The sequence below is a fragment of the Hippopotamus amphibius genome, chromosome 9, assembly GCF_030028045.1.
Source record: "Hippopotamus amphibius kiboko isolate mHipAmp2 chromosome 9, mHipAmp2.hap2, whole genome shotgun sequence".
NCBI classification, from domain to species: Eukaryota; Metazoa; Chordata; class Mammalia; order Artiodactyla; family Hippopotamidae; genus Hippopotamus; species Hippopotamus amphibius.
Genome location: NC_080194.1, coordinates 37221852 through 37237295, shown reverse-complemented (window position 1 = coordinate 37237295; position 15444 = coordinate 37221852). Strand labels below are relative to the sequence as shown.

The following is a 15444-nucleotide window of genomic DNA, read 5'->3' as shown; positions in this document are numbered from 1 at the left end:
TTTGCTATCCCGTGTGTTGTGATTTTTTTAAGATTTATTAACTTGCCAGTGTAGAAGGCAATTTTGAAGGCTTCTGCTTAGCCTTCCTCATTATTAAAGCACTCACCTCATAGGACAAGGACCGAATACAGGGGTTAGTCCAACTGCCAAGTTTGTTGTTCCTTGATTATACATTCAGGGACTGGGAACAGACGACTCTGTGGGTCTGATGACCCAGTCAACTGAATGTAAGCTTGACTTTAGCCTGGAAAGACCCCATTTTTTACCTAGTTCCCAATTATGAATAATGATATATTGTTCCTCTAGATGTCAGTGTCAACTCAGACCTTGTGTCCAATACTTCTCAAAATGTCTGGGTACTCCCATTTCACTAGTGTATATTTATCTGAATAAACTTCTGTAGGTCCTTGTAGGGACAATTACAGTGTATATTTGCCACAGTGCTGTAGGGTTTGTAATCCTGGGGACTCATCACCTTTTGAGTCAGTGGTTTTGAGAATGGTCGGAGTGAGTGACTAAGGGGGATAGAAGTATAATAGATCAGAACGGTAATACAGGGCCACATCACGTCACATCATGTCACATCACATCACATCACATCACATAGGGCCTTGATGACAACTGACATAACTTTCACACTGAATGAAAAATGGAGATTTCAGGGTTTAACACAAAGGATTGAAATGATCTAGCTTACATTTTAAAAAAGCTTTCTGACTGCTATGTTGGATGCGGTTATGGCGATCTGTTAGGAATCTATTGAGCCTCAGTGCCTGCAATGGAGTGGTGGTGAATGGTTGGATTTTATATATATATTGATGATAGATTTCACAGGATTTATCAGTGAATGAGTGGGTGAGAAGAATTATGGATGAGTTAGAGTATTTTTTGGCCCAGGGGATTGAAATGATGGATTATGCTTTACCTGAGAAGAGGAACACTATAGGTAAGAGCAGAGTTTGGGTGAGGGGATATTTCAAATTCAGTTTGGGGCATGTTAAGCTTGAGATGTCTTTGAGACATCCAAATGGAGATGGTGAGTAGGCAGGTGTTTGACATTTGCTGAGAGGTGTGGGGAGACAAATGTATTAGGAGTCATCAATGTGTAGGTGGTATTTAATGCATTAGGGACTGATGACCCCTTAATAGAGAGAGAGAGAGTCTAGATATAGAAGGAAGACCAAAGATTGAGCCCTTGGGGTATATTAGCATTGAGAGACTGCTAGAAGAGGAAGAACCAGTAAAGAAGAGTGACATAGGAGGAGAGAAACAAGAGGGCAATATTCCCAAATCCAACTAAAGAAAGTGTTTCAGGGAGATGAAAGTGACAAAATGATGCTGGCAGGTCATGTAGATGACTGTGAATAAAAAAATGATTTAGCAAAGTGGAGGTCATTGGTGACCTTTATTTAGCTGATGTCAGCTGCATTATCCCTGTTTGAAATATCAGTATCATCTTTGATTTCTGTCTTTTCCTTTGGACTGGCTCCACCTCCAGCTCCAATATTTGGCGAGCTTGTCCTCAATTGTATTTAACAGCTATGATCCACCACTTACGCTGGGGTAAATACCATTCTGCATGTGGAGAATATGGAGATGAACAAGATATGCACTCTCTTTTTCAGGAACCTACAGTTGAGAATGGGGTGCAGGCATGAACACATTTCATTATAATGGCAATGATAATACCTTTAGTAACTGCAGTAATTTCTTCCACGAACATGACTTTTGCTGCTTTTTCTGCTGCTGCTGCTGCTACTACTACTACTACTACTACTACTACTACTACTACTACTATACTGCTGCTACTACTACTGACACCTAACATTTTTGGAACACATACTCTGTGTCAGGCATGTCTGAAGTAATCCTTACACCTCTATGAGCTGACCCATTTTATGAATGAAAATGAAGCAGAGACAGGTTGAGAAAGTCATTCAGTTTACACAGCTACTCAATGGTGGATGTCCTATTGAAAACTGAACTAATTTTCGTGTTTCTGTTTGTAACTAGAATTGAAAGATGGCATTTTCTACCTCTCAACACTTGCATACCTGCTAATTTATTCCCTCACCTTAAGCTACATTCCCCTTCTCGCTTCCCGTTATTCTTTTTTTACTAGGATAGCTCTTCTTATAAATCACTTGCATGTGCATCCATGTCTCTGGCCTTTTGTGGAACCTAAGACTTATTACCATCTATGCTGTGACAGAATTGTGATAATGACTTGTCTAACTCTTTGACTCATTGATTAGTGTTTGAAATAGTTGTAACTACAGATAAAGTACTGTAGTTCATCAGTATATTGAGATGCGTTTTGAGCTATAAGTTATAATCACATTTATTGAGAACTGACTGTGTTCTCAACTGTGATTTCCCAAGGGGTCCTACTGGAATACTCCTGCTGATGAACATCCGAGGAGATTGTCTCAACCTATCAATGTGTTCCTAATAAAATGTTACTCAAATGCAATGGACCTTAGGAGTAGCAGTGTAACATAATAATAACTTATAAAGTACTCTGTGTATGTTTCTGCCTTAAATGCTTTTATTGAAGTAGGAATTAAATTAAGTAGGAATTAAGTAGGAATGCATTTATTGTTCCCAACAGCAGACTGAGAAATGTACTCTTTTACAGACAGGGCACGTGAACACAGAGAGGTTAAATGAACTGTCCAAGATGTCACAGGCACGACTATTGCAAAGATATCAGTATAGTCATTATCATGAGACTATTAGTGGTAGAGCTCACACTTTCCTTCACTGTTTTGTCTATCCATGTGTCACAGCACTACTGGAAAGGGCTAAATGGCTTTTCTAAACCATACTGAAGGGTTAGATTGACTAGAGAGGATGATTAAACAGAATTACAAATTTGAAGGAAGGAGAAAAAGAAATAAAAGTTGTATGTTTCACATATCTTTTTCCATAGTCTAAGGGAAAAACATCCCAAACCTTAAGGGGTCAATTTTTAAACACACCTCATCTTAGCCAACTTGGGCTGCCATAACAAAACCCCTTAGACTGGGTATCTTAGAAAACAGAGATTTATTTCTTCCAGTTCTTGAGCATCTAGGATCAAAATGCTGACTGATTTGGTTCCTGATGAGAGCTCTCTTCCGGGCTTGCCTTATTGCAATGTGCTTATATGATCTTTCCTTGATTCAGGCTCCTGGAGTGGGAGAGAGATATCTCTGATGTCTGTTCTTATAAGGGCATTAATCCTATTGTGAGGACCCTTCCCTCATGAGCTCGTCTCATCCTAATTATCTCCCAAGGCCCCCTCTAAAATCACACTGGGAATTAGGGCTTCAACATATGAATTTAGGGATGACAGAAATATTTCATCCATAACACACCTCATTCAACTGACTTTCCCGTATTTATATTCTCTCTCTGAGAGAAAGACAGGGAGAGAGACCTAAGTGAAAATCTTCTTGGTGCAAATTTCCAACTGCATTTAAGCAACTTACATGTTATTCATGTTATTTGATCTTATCTTAGAATCCATCACCCTCCTAGCCCCATCCCTGCAGGCCTTGTCCTGTCTTGCTTAATTTACTCTGGAAATCCCCAAAGTCTACTGATGTGGTGATCCCAAATTCCAGTGTTTCCATGATAACCATTTTCAGTGACTCTGAGAGACGTGTTCAACTGACCATGCGAACCTTACCTCTATTGGCCTTACAACTCTGGCCATCTCTAAACCTGTGACCTGTACTGGGCCCAGCCTCTCCCACTTTTGATGGCCATATGATTCTCATCCCTACTGACTCCATTCACCCTACTTCACTGTTCCTAAGATCTCCTTCAATGACCTCAACCCAATGACTCTTTAAACTTCACCCCACCTGGATGGCACTTTACTCACCACTACTATCACAGAAAACCACATTCCTGAATAGCCCTCTTCTCTCATTCCCAAGTTATATCTAGCCATTTTGCGGGGATTCTTGACACAGCCTCTGAATTTCATTGAATAATCACTCTACTTAAATGCCTGAGGAATTTATCAAAAATTTTATTTGTTTATACACAACAATTTTGGCTTGAAAATCAAAGTTAGTCTATAACACAGCTAAATTTTTTTTGATTTTATTTATTTATTTATTATTTTTTGGGGGGTACACCAAGTTCAATCATCTGTTTTTATACACATATCCCCATATTCCCTCCCTCCCTCGAGTCCCCCCCACCCTCCCCGTCCCAGTCCTCTAAGGCATCTTCCACCCTTGAGTTGAACACCCTTTGTTATACAACAACTTCCCACTGGCTATCTATTTTACAGTTGGTAGTATATACATGTCTGTGCTACTCTCTCGCTTCCTCTCAGCTTCCCCTTCACCCCCCGCCCCCCCCAAATCTCGAGTTCTCCAGTCCATTCTCTGCGTCCTTGTTCTTGTCACTGAGTTCATCAGTACCATTTTTAGATTCCGTATATGTGAGTTAGCATACAATATTTGTCCTTCTCTTTCTGACTTACTTCACTATGTATGACAGACTCTAGGTCTATCCACCTCATTACATATAACTCCATCTCATCCCTTTTTATAGCTGAGTAATATTCCATTGTATATATATGCCACATCTTCTTTATTCATTCATTTGTTGATGGGCATTTCGGTTGCTTCCATGTGCTGGCTATTGTAAATAGTGCTGCAATAAACATGATGGTACATGTTTCTTTTGGGATTATGGTTTTCTTTGGGTATATGCCCAGTAGTGGGATTACTGGATCATATGGTAGTTCTATTTGTAGTTTTTTTTTTTTTTAACTTATTTATTATTTTTGGGGGGGTACACCAAGTTCAATCATCTGTTTTTATACACATATCCCCATATTCCCTCCCTTCCTTGACTCCCCCCCTGCGAGTCCCCCCCACCCTCCCCGCCCCAGTCCTCTAAGGCATCTTCCATCCTCGAGTTGGACTCCCTTTGTTATACAACAACTTCCCACTGGCTATCTATTTTACAGTTGGTAGTATATACATGTCTGTGCTACTCTCTCGCCTCGTCTCAGCTTCCCCTTCACCCCCCGCCCCCTCCCAAACCTCAAGTTCTCCAGTCCATTCTCTGTATCTGCATCCTACTTCTAGTCACTGAGTTCATCAGTACCATTTTTAGATTCCGTATATGTGAGTTAGCATACAATATTTGTCCTTCTCTTTCTGACTTACTTCACTCTGTATGACAGACTCTAGGTCTATCCACCTCATGACATATAGCTCCATCTCATCCCCTTTTATAGCTGATTAATATTCCATTGTATATATATGCCACCTCTTCTTTATCCATTCATTTGTTGATGGGCATTTCAGTTGCTTCCATGTCCTGGCTATTGTAAATAGTGCTGCAATAAACATTATGGTGCAAGTTTCTTTTGGGATTATGGTTTTCTTTGGGTATATGCCCAGTAGTGGGATTACTGGATCATATGGTAGTTCTATTTGTAGTTTTTTAAGGAACCTCCCAATTGTTTTCCATAGTGGCTGTACCAACTTACATTCCCACCAACAGTGCAGGAGAGTTCCCTTTTCTCCACAGCCTTTCCAACATTTGTTGTTTCCAGATTTTGTGATGATGGCCATTCTGATTGGTGTGAGGTGATACCTCATTGTGGCTTTGACTTGCATTTCTCTGATGATTAGTGATGTTGAGCATCTTTTCTTGTAACACAGCTAAATTTTTTAATGGATTTATTAAACAAATATGAAAAGCATTCAGCAAATGTTAACATTCCACAGATATCAAAAATGCAGTGATATCAGAGACAAGTGCTCTTTTTATCTGTTTTCATCACTATTTCAACTTTATCCTATTAGGAGGTTCTTCCAACTCTCAGTGAGACTATTTTTTAAAGAACAAAAGGAAAACCCTACTATTCAAGAACATCTGTTTCCCATCTAATTTTTCTGTTCCAGGATTTCTTCTGGAGACGTGCTCATTTGACCTGAAACTGAGAGTATGCTTGAAGCCCCTGGGACACAAAGATAGCAGAGTGAACACTCGTCTCCCAGCTCCGAAGATCCAAATGCTTTGACTGCTCTTCTTTGCACTGCCTGTTGTCACTAGCTATGGAGAGATAGAGAGTGTACCCTTCAATGGAAGCCAGTGGGTGGCCTTATGTCAGGCATGAAAAAATTTTTTCTTTGCATCAGAATTCCTTCAGATCATCAGCTTGGAGAACCTAGCATAAGTCATTGTTTCAGAAGGCATAGGTGTGCAGACTGGAGGTTTCCTTCCCCTCGCAGGTCCCTGATTGGCTTCAGCATATTCTTCATTTCTATTTCTGATCATGACTCTATGGATCCAATAGTATGAAAAGTCAGGTGGGTGCCTGATTTGGAGATAAACATTGTCTTATATTTTAATACTCAAAAAGCATTTCTTATTGAAATATCACCACACAAAAGTATATATTTTTGATATTTTAATCTTGAAAGAATAGTTTTTTTAATCATCAATGAGTAAATGACCATGACTTAATCAAATTTGACCTTGTCCGCAGCCTTGATTAAAATGGCCCTTTGTACCTGGTCATAAATCTTGTTCCATAAACCAGTCCTTCTCAGACTTGTACATAGCTCCAGGCCTTGAATACCTAAGCTCCTGTGAATTTTTTCTTTTCTTTTTTTAAAAACAACATGTCCAGACATGTGCCAAGTTGCCCGGGAAGAAGAGGGTGATGGTTGAATAAAAGTTATTTAACTTCTATTTTCCATATTTGTTGAATAATACTTCCTGAATTGATGCAGGCTCTATCTGGGCCAAGTTTCTGCTTTTTTAATTTTTTTCATTCCTGTAACAGACTATCCATAAATAGCACTATATTTGTGAATTGGGAATCATGAATTTTCCATGAATATTTTTGCATTCTAGCAGTAATAACCCTTCCTCACAATTTTAGAGGGTAAAAATATAACCTTAGAAATGAAAAGAATTTGTAACTTCTAGTCAATAACTGTAACTGTTAACTATTCGTATAGTTATTCTATAGAATTTGTAGCAGTCTGCAATGATTTTAACTTTCCTCTGAAAGTGACTTTCTTGAGACTTTATATAACATTATGTATTTAAAAATAAAAGAACAACATTCAGAATAATAGTATAAAATATGCAGTTGGTATTTAAAATGGATTTTATTTGATTTTATCAGTACTCATATATTTTAGTTATCTTTTTTGAAGGAGAAGGAATTAAGGCAAAGAAAAATGAAGTTCTTTTTCAAGAAATCTTCAACTCTTACTGTTCATTGATTTAGTTTTAGATGTTTCACTTGAATAAATCAATATAAAGAAGGTTTCTATTTTGAGTGGGTGATATTTTAGGCTTGTTCAGGTAATGTGTCTTCTTCATTCAGATACTGGGGCTCTTTTCTGGTGTTTGAGTATTAATTTTTTTTCAAGTCATCAAGCACATCCTGTTTTCTGATTTTGTACCACGCATGAGGAATCTCACCTTTGCCTATAAATCTTTGGTGATATTTTTCTTCCAGCTTTGATCTGAAGTGACACACAAACCATTTCCAGTATGGCTGGGTGGATGTGTCTGGGGTGATACTCCACATGGCATATTTCCCTCCTGCCTGTCGATAGTTCTTATATGGGATTTTCCAGTCATCTCTCAAAACCAAAAGACAATCACTTGCTACCAAACTAGTACAGCAATCAATGACAAAGTGGTCTGTTTTGTACCACCATATTCCATTGACAGCCTGTGGACGGTGGAAGGGAACACTGTGGTCTCCATCATGGGTAGGGATTGTGTTTGTACAAATTGCTCTACAGAAGGGACACTGTTTCCAGCAGCCACAGAGATGTTCAGAGAGCATTTTCTGGATTTCAGGAACCATTTCTTCTACAAGCATACACAAACAGTTCAGTTCTACTCTCTCCATTTCAGCATCCAACGCTTTACTCATGGCTTCTTTGAGAAACTCAATATCTCGTATCTCCTGATGTTCAATGCTTATCAAGTCTTTTCGTGGAAAGATCAAGTTATTCCCCAGGTGATCACAGAACAAATCTAACCACTCAGACACAGTGCTGCTTTTATCTTTAGCTATTTCTGTGGATGCATGAATAGCTGAGAGGATGGCATTCTTGATGTCATCTAAATCTATTTTTAAAAAATTCTTCATTTTCTTATTTCTTTCATCAGAACAATATCTTATAATATGATTTGCAATGTAATTCTTAAAAAACAGTTCTGGATTATGAAGGTACTGCCAGTAATTATCAAAATTTTCCTCTTCTGCCAGAGAGATGAGGATGTGTTTCTCCAGGTTAGCCCTGTTTCCACTGAATGCTAGGCAGGTGGCTCTCATGTCCCCAGCAATTTTGCGGGTCATGTTTTTCCTTACAGTGTTGGAGATGGCAGGGGTGAGTTTGTGCCACAGAAAATCAACAAATGTTTTAATTGAGGTTGCTCCTTGACAAGCGATCTTAAAACTCATGAAGAAGTCATCTTTCTTGCCTTCCAGATAGTTTACAGGATCATTGGCTCTCTTGAAGGCCTTGTGCATCTCCTTAAACTTCACTGATGCTCTTCGGAATAAACACAATGATAAGTCTATTTCATATTTTCTTGTAAATGTGTATCTTTGCTGAGTGGGTGCAGATTTCACTTCCTCATCTATTATTGTCAGGATTTTATGGAAATAACTTGGATTGTAATCATGTTTTTGCCTGCAAATATCGTTAATAGTTTCATTAAATTTTGAAATAACGTGGTCAGTAGTCATATTTATGGACACTTTATCCTGGGCCTCTAATGCCATAGTTATCCATTTCCATTTCTTGTTCATCTTGATATGTTCATCGTAGTTAATTTCAAAGTTTTCTCCAGAATTTTTCTCCAGTATGCTTGCCATGTCTTTCTCCTTTTTGAAGTACTCCAAAAGGGTGTTTTCAGAGTCCCCTTCAATTGCAGGCTCTGGGAGTGGAGGGTGATTTGAGGCCACATCATAGACCCATTTTTTCCAAAGTGGGTTGAATTTTTCCCGTAGCTCTTCCTCACTCAACTTGGTGCCCTTTAGAGTTAAAGCCAATTTCCGGCTTTTTTCCAATAATTCCTTTTCATAGCCTGACTTTTTGTTATCCAGTTTTTCTTGATTTTTTTTTAAATGAATAAGTTCTTTGGCTTTTCTTTGACTATCTAAAATTAGTGCGTCCTTCAGGATTCTTAGCTTATTTTCAAAATTTCCTTTCCACTGTACCAGCACGTCACTATCTGGGTCTTCATTAAAATATTTTTCAAGTTCTTGCTTGATGGCTTCATATTTCTCTGTAACTGGAGCCTCAAGTGTGTTTGTTTTGAGTATCTGGATTTTTCCATTCTGAATCTGGTTCATCAGCTGGTCCTGTAAGCTCAGCACATGACTCCTCAGCTCCCATGTCCAGTAGTTATACATGGTTTCCAGCTTGCTCATGGCCATGACCTCGCGGGTGTTCCTGAAACTGAAAATAAAGTTTTCATTCAGTAGGGCTCTCCACACATCTTGAACTCGGAATTTTACATCTGATATCTTCATGATGCTTCCCCTAGATTCCTGTTGGGCAGTGACAAGAATTCTGCTTTTCAGTTCCTGGACATTGTGGCTGTAGCGAGGATTGGGAGGGGCCATTGGAGGATTGCCATCCCAGAGCTGCGCAAAGTAGTAGACGTGGGTATTGACATCAAAGTTAATGACATCACTAAAGCGGGTTATATCTGAGCACTGCTCTTCTTCAGCTGCTGTTGCTGCCATTTCATCCAGTCTCTGCTCTAGCCGCCGTCTTCCTTCCATGGTTTGGTCTTTCACTGTAACTTCCCCCACATTCTGATGGACAAAGAGGCAACTAGGAGAAATTTTTACTTGCTTCATCCTCAGAAAAGCTTGGACAACGATTTGTAGAATATCTTGCATTTCTGATGGATTTTCCCCAAAAATATTGATCAGAGTCAAGTTTCCAAGTCTGATGACAAAGGTTGCCAACTCATTGTCATGAATCTGGGACTTGTTGCTGAGTTCTGGGGCCCGTAGTCCTTCTGTGTCCACAACAAGCACAAAGTCAAAGCCAAGTTCCTCTGTGAATGTCTCGTCCACTTTCAGAAGCTGCATGTAGGCCCCCCGGGTACACCTCCCAGCACTGACAGTGAACTGCAGCCCAAAAAGGGCATTCAGCAGGGTGGACTTCCCTGAGCTCTGCAGGCCAAGGACAGAGAGAACAAAGAGCCGTTTGTTTCCAAGTTTCTCAGCAACCTTGTCAAAAACAGCTGCCACCCACCTCAGGGGCACATATGAAGCATCCCCATCCATCAGCTCAATGGGAACTCCAGATAGCATCAGCTCTGCAGCAATGTGGGGAAGGGAGAGATATAGGTTATCTTGCATGGAGGAAGCTTCTTCCAGAGCTTCACAGATCTGGCCAACTTCTCTGAGAAGTTGCTCAATTCCCAAGGTACAGTCGCTAATCTCTCTGGAGACAGCTTCTATCTCATTTTGCCAGCCTTTCAGGGAGCTGCTCTTTGGTGCCTCTTGCTTTTCTTTGTGGGCCAGTGCCCACAATGCCTTTTTCTCCTCATTTAGTTTTTCCAAGTGTCCTGCAGTCAGGTCATCTAAAAACGCACTCAGCCATTGCAAGAAGTAGAGTTTGGTGTGAGTTTCTGAGGGATTTTGGAGAATTTCAAGGACAGAACGCATTAAATCATTGAGAGGAAAGGCTTTTCTCAACTGTTGACATCGTATTATTAGTTTCTCTGTCTCAGTCTCACTCTTGTATTGCTCAATGCTCCGATTCCCTTTTTCTCTCAGATGATAGAGTTCTTTGTCCTTTTTACACCAATGTTGCCACAGTTTTCCCTGAAGGGGTAGTAATTTTTCCTTTATCTGAGATATTTTCATTTCTCGCAGTAGGACCATTAGAATCTCTGCCTTTTCTTTGGCTTCCTTGCAATCTCTCTGGTCTTCATCAATAAACAATCCTTGCCTGCGAGCTACTTGGGCACAGTTCTCCAAGCTGAGTGCAGCGTCAGAGAGCTGTAGCAAACGTCTGATTACAGTTGTGAGCTCCTCTACTAATTCTGCCTCATTTCTGCTCCTGATCCCAATTCTCACTCTTGGGCCAGAATTCCTGGTCATGGTTTTTTCTTTATCATCAAGCAAACAGATCAAAGGTTCGGATGACTGACACAGGTCATGGACAATTTTGCGGTTTTCTTTATTGTCATCAGAAGTTGACATGAGGACCACAATGAGAGAAGAGACCTCTTGCAAAAAGACGAGTTGCTTCTCATGTTCCCTTGCATCTCCATGAAGATTGGTGAAGGTCAGACACTTATCAAATCTGTCCTCATCTTCCCCCACAGGACAGAACCAGGCAACTTCCACCACTCCTCCCATCAAGAGACAGTCTCTGCTGCTCCCTTTGCAATGTCGGTGAAAAAAGACATTGTGTTTCCGGTTACTGAGAAGAGAGTTCATGATCTGAGATTTGGAGGCAGAGAAGCCATTTCCAACTCTGATAAAGGACACAATGGGTGTAGAGACACGACACATCTGCTGATTCTTGTAATTGTCCTTCTCCTCTTTTGCTGATTTTCCAGCTTGCTGCCAGCTCCTTCTAATTTGCCTGAGAGACCAGAGAGAGAATTCAATCTGAGCATTGCAAGGATTAGGTATGAGAAGGGGGAGGGCAAACTGACAAATGGCAAGTTTGGCCAAATATATTGCCTGGCAAAATCATCTGCACAGTGAAGAATTGCCATCTGAATATCCATAGGGTGAATGTAGGGCCTGGCATTAGTGGCTGCTGAAGGACTAGTGGGGCTATTACTGTCTTCAAATAGATCTTCATATGGATCAAAAGCCTCTTTTTCTTGATTTGAGGAGCTTGGATAGACTTGCTTCTCTGTGTTTTCATTATCTTTGATGATCAGGTATCTCAGCCCATAATCCAGCATTAGTAGCTTCTGCAGGAAATAGAAGGGAAGCTCTCTTTCAGAGCAGGACTGGGTGTTGTACACAGACGTCTTGTAGATTAGATGGAAGTTAGCTCTGCTCATCTTCTTTGGGTAGTAATGTTCCAGGCCTAGACGCTGGAGTAATTCTAGGAAGGCTCCATTTTCTGTCACCTCCCATTTGTTATCTTCATTTTTATGTGGTTCATGGGGTTCTTTCTTTCCATGGAAAAGACTTTTCAATTGTTTTCTCACCTCCTCCATTTGCAATGAAGAGATGGTGGCCTCATAATCCCCATCAATGAGCAATCTCAAGTCTTTTTCTAGGTTTTCCCAATCATGATCTGCTCCCACTTTGGTGAGGATATGTACAACTTCTTTAGATAAAGATTGTCCCATGTGGTGTCTTATTAATGCCAAGTGTTCTGTTTTCTCTTCTGGAGAAACAGCTTTGATGCCAACTGTAGCTGTCAGACCTGTGAGCACCAGGAACGCCTGAGCCCTGTAGTCACAAATATTTTTGAGCTCTTGGTATTTATCTTGGGCAGTTTGCATTTTATCCAGAAGGAAATCTAACTCATCACACCCCAGGAGGTATTGAAATGTATGCTTTACCACATGATATCCTGCACCAGCTGCAATGGAAAGTAGCAAGACATATGTGTCGGGCTGCCCTGTTTCTTGGAGGTATTTCAGGAAGCAGCCAAGAGAGAAGCTGACCTCATTAGTGGCCTTACTTTGAGTTTCTTCCACAGACTCTGGGGACGCAGATATGCCCGTCTCTTCTATAAGGTCATTCTTGGCTTTTTTAAAGATTTTAATTAATTCAGAAAACTGGGTGATATTTACATCTCCTTCCTGTTGTTCTGACTGAAATATCCACTGCTTAATGGAATGAGCTTGAGGAAAGTTTGTTACTTCGTAGATGTGAGGATCCAAAAGGAAGCACAACTGAGATTTAATAAATTTAGTTTCATAAATGGAAGACTTTTTGCAAAAGTTGACAGTGTTTACCAGAAAATTCTGCAGACCCCAATCTTTGAGGCATATATTAATCCAAGTGTTATAACTTTCAGTTTTTTGACTCAATCTTTGCATGAAATTTCTCAGCTTTTGAAGCTGCTCTTCAGGATCAGATACCTCCCAGGATTTCACATCCTCTAGGAAAATCCTAGCCTCCTTCTCAACAGTCAGTAATTCTTCACCCTCCTGGATCTGGGCAGTGAGTCCAGTCAGTGCAATATAGCTCTCTTTTAGGCAGTTAGCTACCTGAAAAGGATCCTTAAAATTGCTTTTGTGGTTGGAGAGTATGATGTCCCAAATAGGCACCAGCTGAACTCCGCGGTCAATGACACACCAGGTTTGATTATTGGCAACTAGGCCAGCTTTCCACTCTAGAAGGCCATTTGCTTCTGGTGGGCCACCTGTCTGGGCCACGGATAATTGGACTTTGGTTTGAAGATTTTGGAAGTTTGTGTTTGGAGAGGCTGTTTCTGAATGAGCATCTGACACATCCACACCTGCAGCAACTTGCACTCCAAAGCCACTGTAGCTGCCCCTTATGTAAATATCCAGGGCCTCTGCTGACTGCTGTTTCACTTCTGCAAGTTGCTCACTTTGGAAACCCTCTGAAATAGCTTTCCACCAGTAGATTCCTCCCAGGTGCAGAGGACCCTGGTTAGCATGAGAGCCAAACCTGTTGAAGAAGGCTTCAGCCCTATGCCTCAGCAAGGGACATTTGTCTGGGTCTTCTGGCTGACCCAAAAGGTCTTCAATGCATTTCAATTCCTGGACAGCAGCCTTGGAGAGCTGGAGCTGGTCAATGGGAAAGTGGCAGGAGGCCAGTGGGATGTAGCTGAACTTGGTTGAACAGAAGTAAGTGTGCTTAGAACATGACTCTTGGGTTTCCTTGGATTCTGAATGCTTGCTCTGATTCATAGCAGCTTCCAGGCTAACTCCCCAACCTCTACCCATTGCTGAGGCAGATACACTGAAGCCCAGCTTCTCTACTGTCTGGGTGAATATGGATTCTTCTTGAGAAGATGTAAATTGCTTTGTTTCCATTCGTGTACCCTGCTCAGGGCCACAGAGTGAGAACTCCTTGGGGACACTGAGTAGCTCCTCTTTCTTCTCTATCAGACCGCTACAGTTACTGGTTTTATAAATTCCCTGTAGGGCTAGTCCTCCAGATGCATGTCTCAGTAGCTCTCTATCTGGGAGGTTTGTCTTGTGAGACAGTGTCCCCTCCATGAGGTTGAGCTGTCTCTGCATGTTTTCCAAGACTTCTCTTAGGGACTTTTTGGGAGGTGGCCAGAACTCTTTGGGGATCTCCATTGCCTGCCTCAGCTCTGCTTCCTTTTCTCTCACTGCCTCTTCCTGTCACTGCCTCCCTTCTGACAGCATCTTTCTTAGTTCCTGCAGTGACTGTCCTGCCTGCTTCTGCCTTTTCTTCATTGTTTCCACTGGAGACTCCTGTAGCTTTGAAAGAGTATTTGAGTGTGACAGGTTAAGCAGGTTCTTCAGGGCTCGTTTCTCCCAGGGATGTTGTGCCTGGGATTTCAGCTTCTGGAGGTCTTTTTTTCTAGGTATTTTAAGGCCTGGGCAGAGGTCACACCCAGGTGTTCCTGCCCAACTTCCAATCCTACTTCTCTCAGCATCTCCTGGAGATCTTGCCCACTTTTGCCTGTGAGCAGGGGCTCATTGGGGGTAGACTCTGCTACGTCCATGGCTGTGGGAAGAAAAGAAACTGAGTTAGCCTGTGGTATGTTAGTGTATAGAACTCTGTGATTAATTTGCAGAAATCTGTTGCTTTTCTATACACTAACAATGAACTATCAGAAAAGGAAATTGAGGAAACAATCCCATACATAATCACATTAAAAAGAATAAAATACCTGGGACTAAACTTAACCAAGAATGTGGAAGATCTAAACTCTGAAAATTATAAACACTGATGAAGGAATTTGGAAGTGCTACAAAGAAATGGAAGGATATCTGTGTTCCTGGATTAGAAGAATTAATGTTGTTAAAATGTCCATATTATCCAAAGTAATCTATAGATTTAATGCAATCACTATCAAAATACCCATGGCACTTTTCACAAAAGTAGAACAATTAATCCTAAAATTTATTTGGAACCACAAAAGACCCAATTGCCAAAGTAGTCTTGAGGAAAACAAAAAAAGCTAAATGTATCATGTTCCTGATTCAGGTTATACTACAAAGCTACAGTAATCAAAAGAGCATGATACTGGCATAAAAGCAGACAAATAGATCAGTGGAACAGAATAGAGAGCCCAGAATAAAACTACAACACTACGGTCAATTAATCTATGACAAAAGAGGTAAGAACACAATGCAGAGAAGACAGTCACTCCAATAAGTGTTTCTGGGAAAACTGGACAGCTACATTAAAAGAATGAGATTAGCAAAAAATGGGCAGAAGAGTAAACAGACATTTCTCCAAAGAAGACACACAGATGGCCAACAGGCACATGAAAAGAA

At 40.7% G+C, this 15444-nt stretch overlaps 1 pseudogene across 1 annotated transcript in view; it reads right to left on the bottom strand.

The window, feature by feature from the left end:
- Nucleotides 1-7184: 7184 nt before the first annotated feature.
- The window catches only part of LOC130829493 (interferon-induced very large GTPase 1-like), a 38771-nt pseudogene continuing 30511 nt past the window's right edge, over nt 7185-15444 (bottom strand). The window contains exon 3 of the transcript XR_009047541.1: nt 7185-14668. The product of XR_009047541.1 is annotated as an interferon-induced very large GTPase 1-like (transcript). The remainder of the gene's footprint in view (nt 14669-15444) is intronic.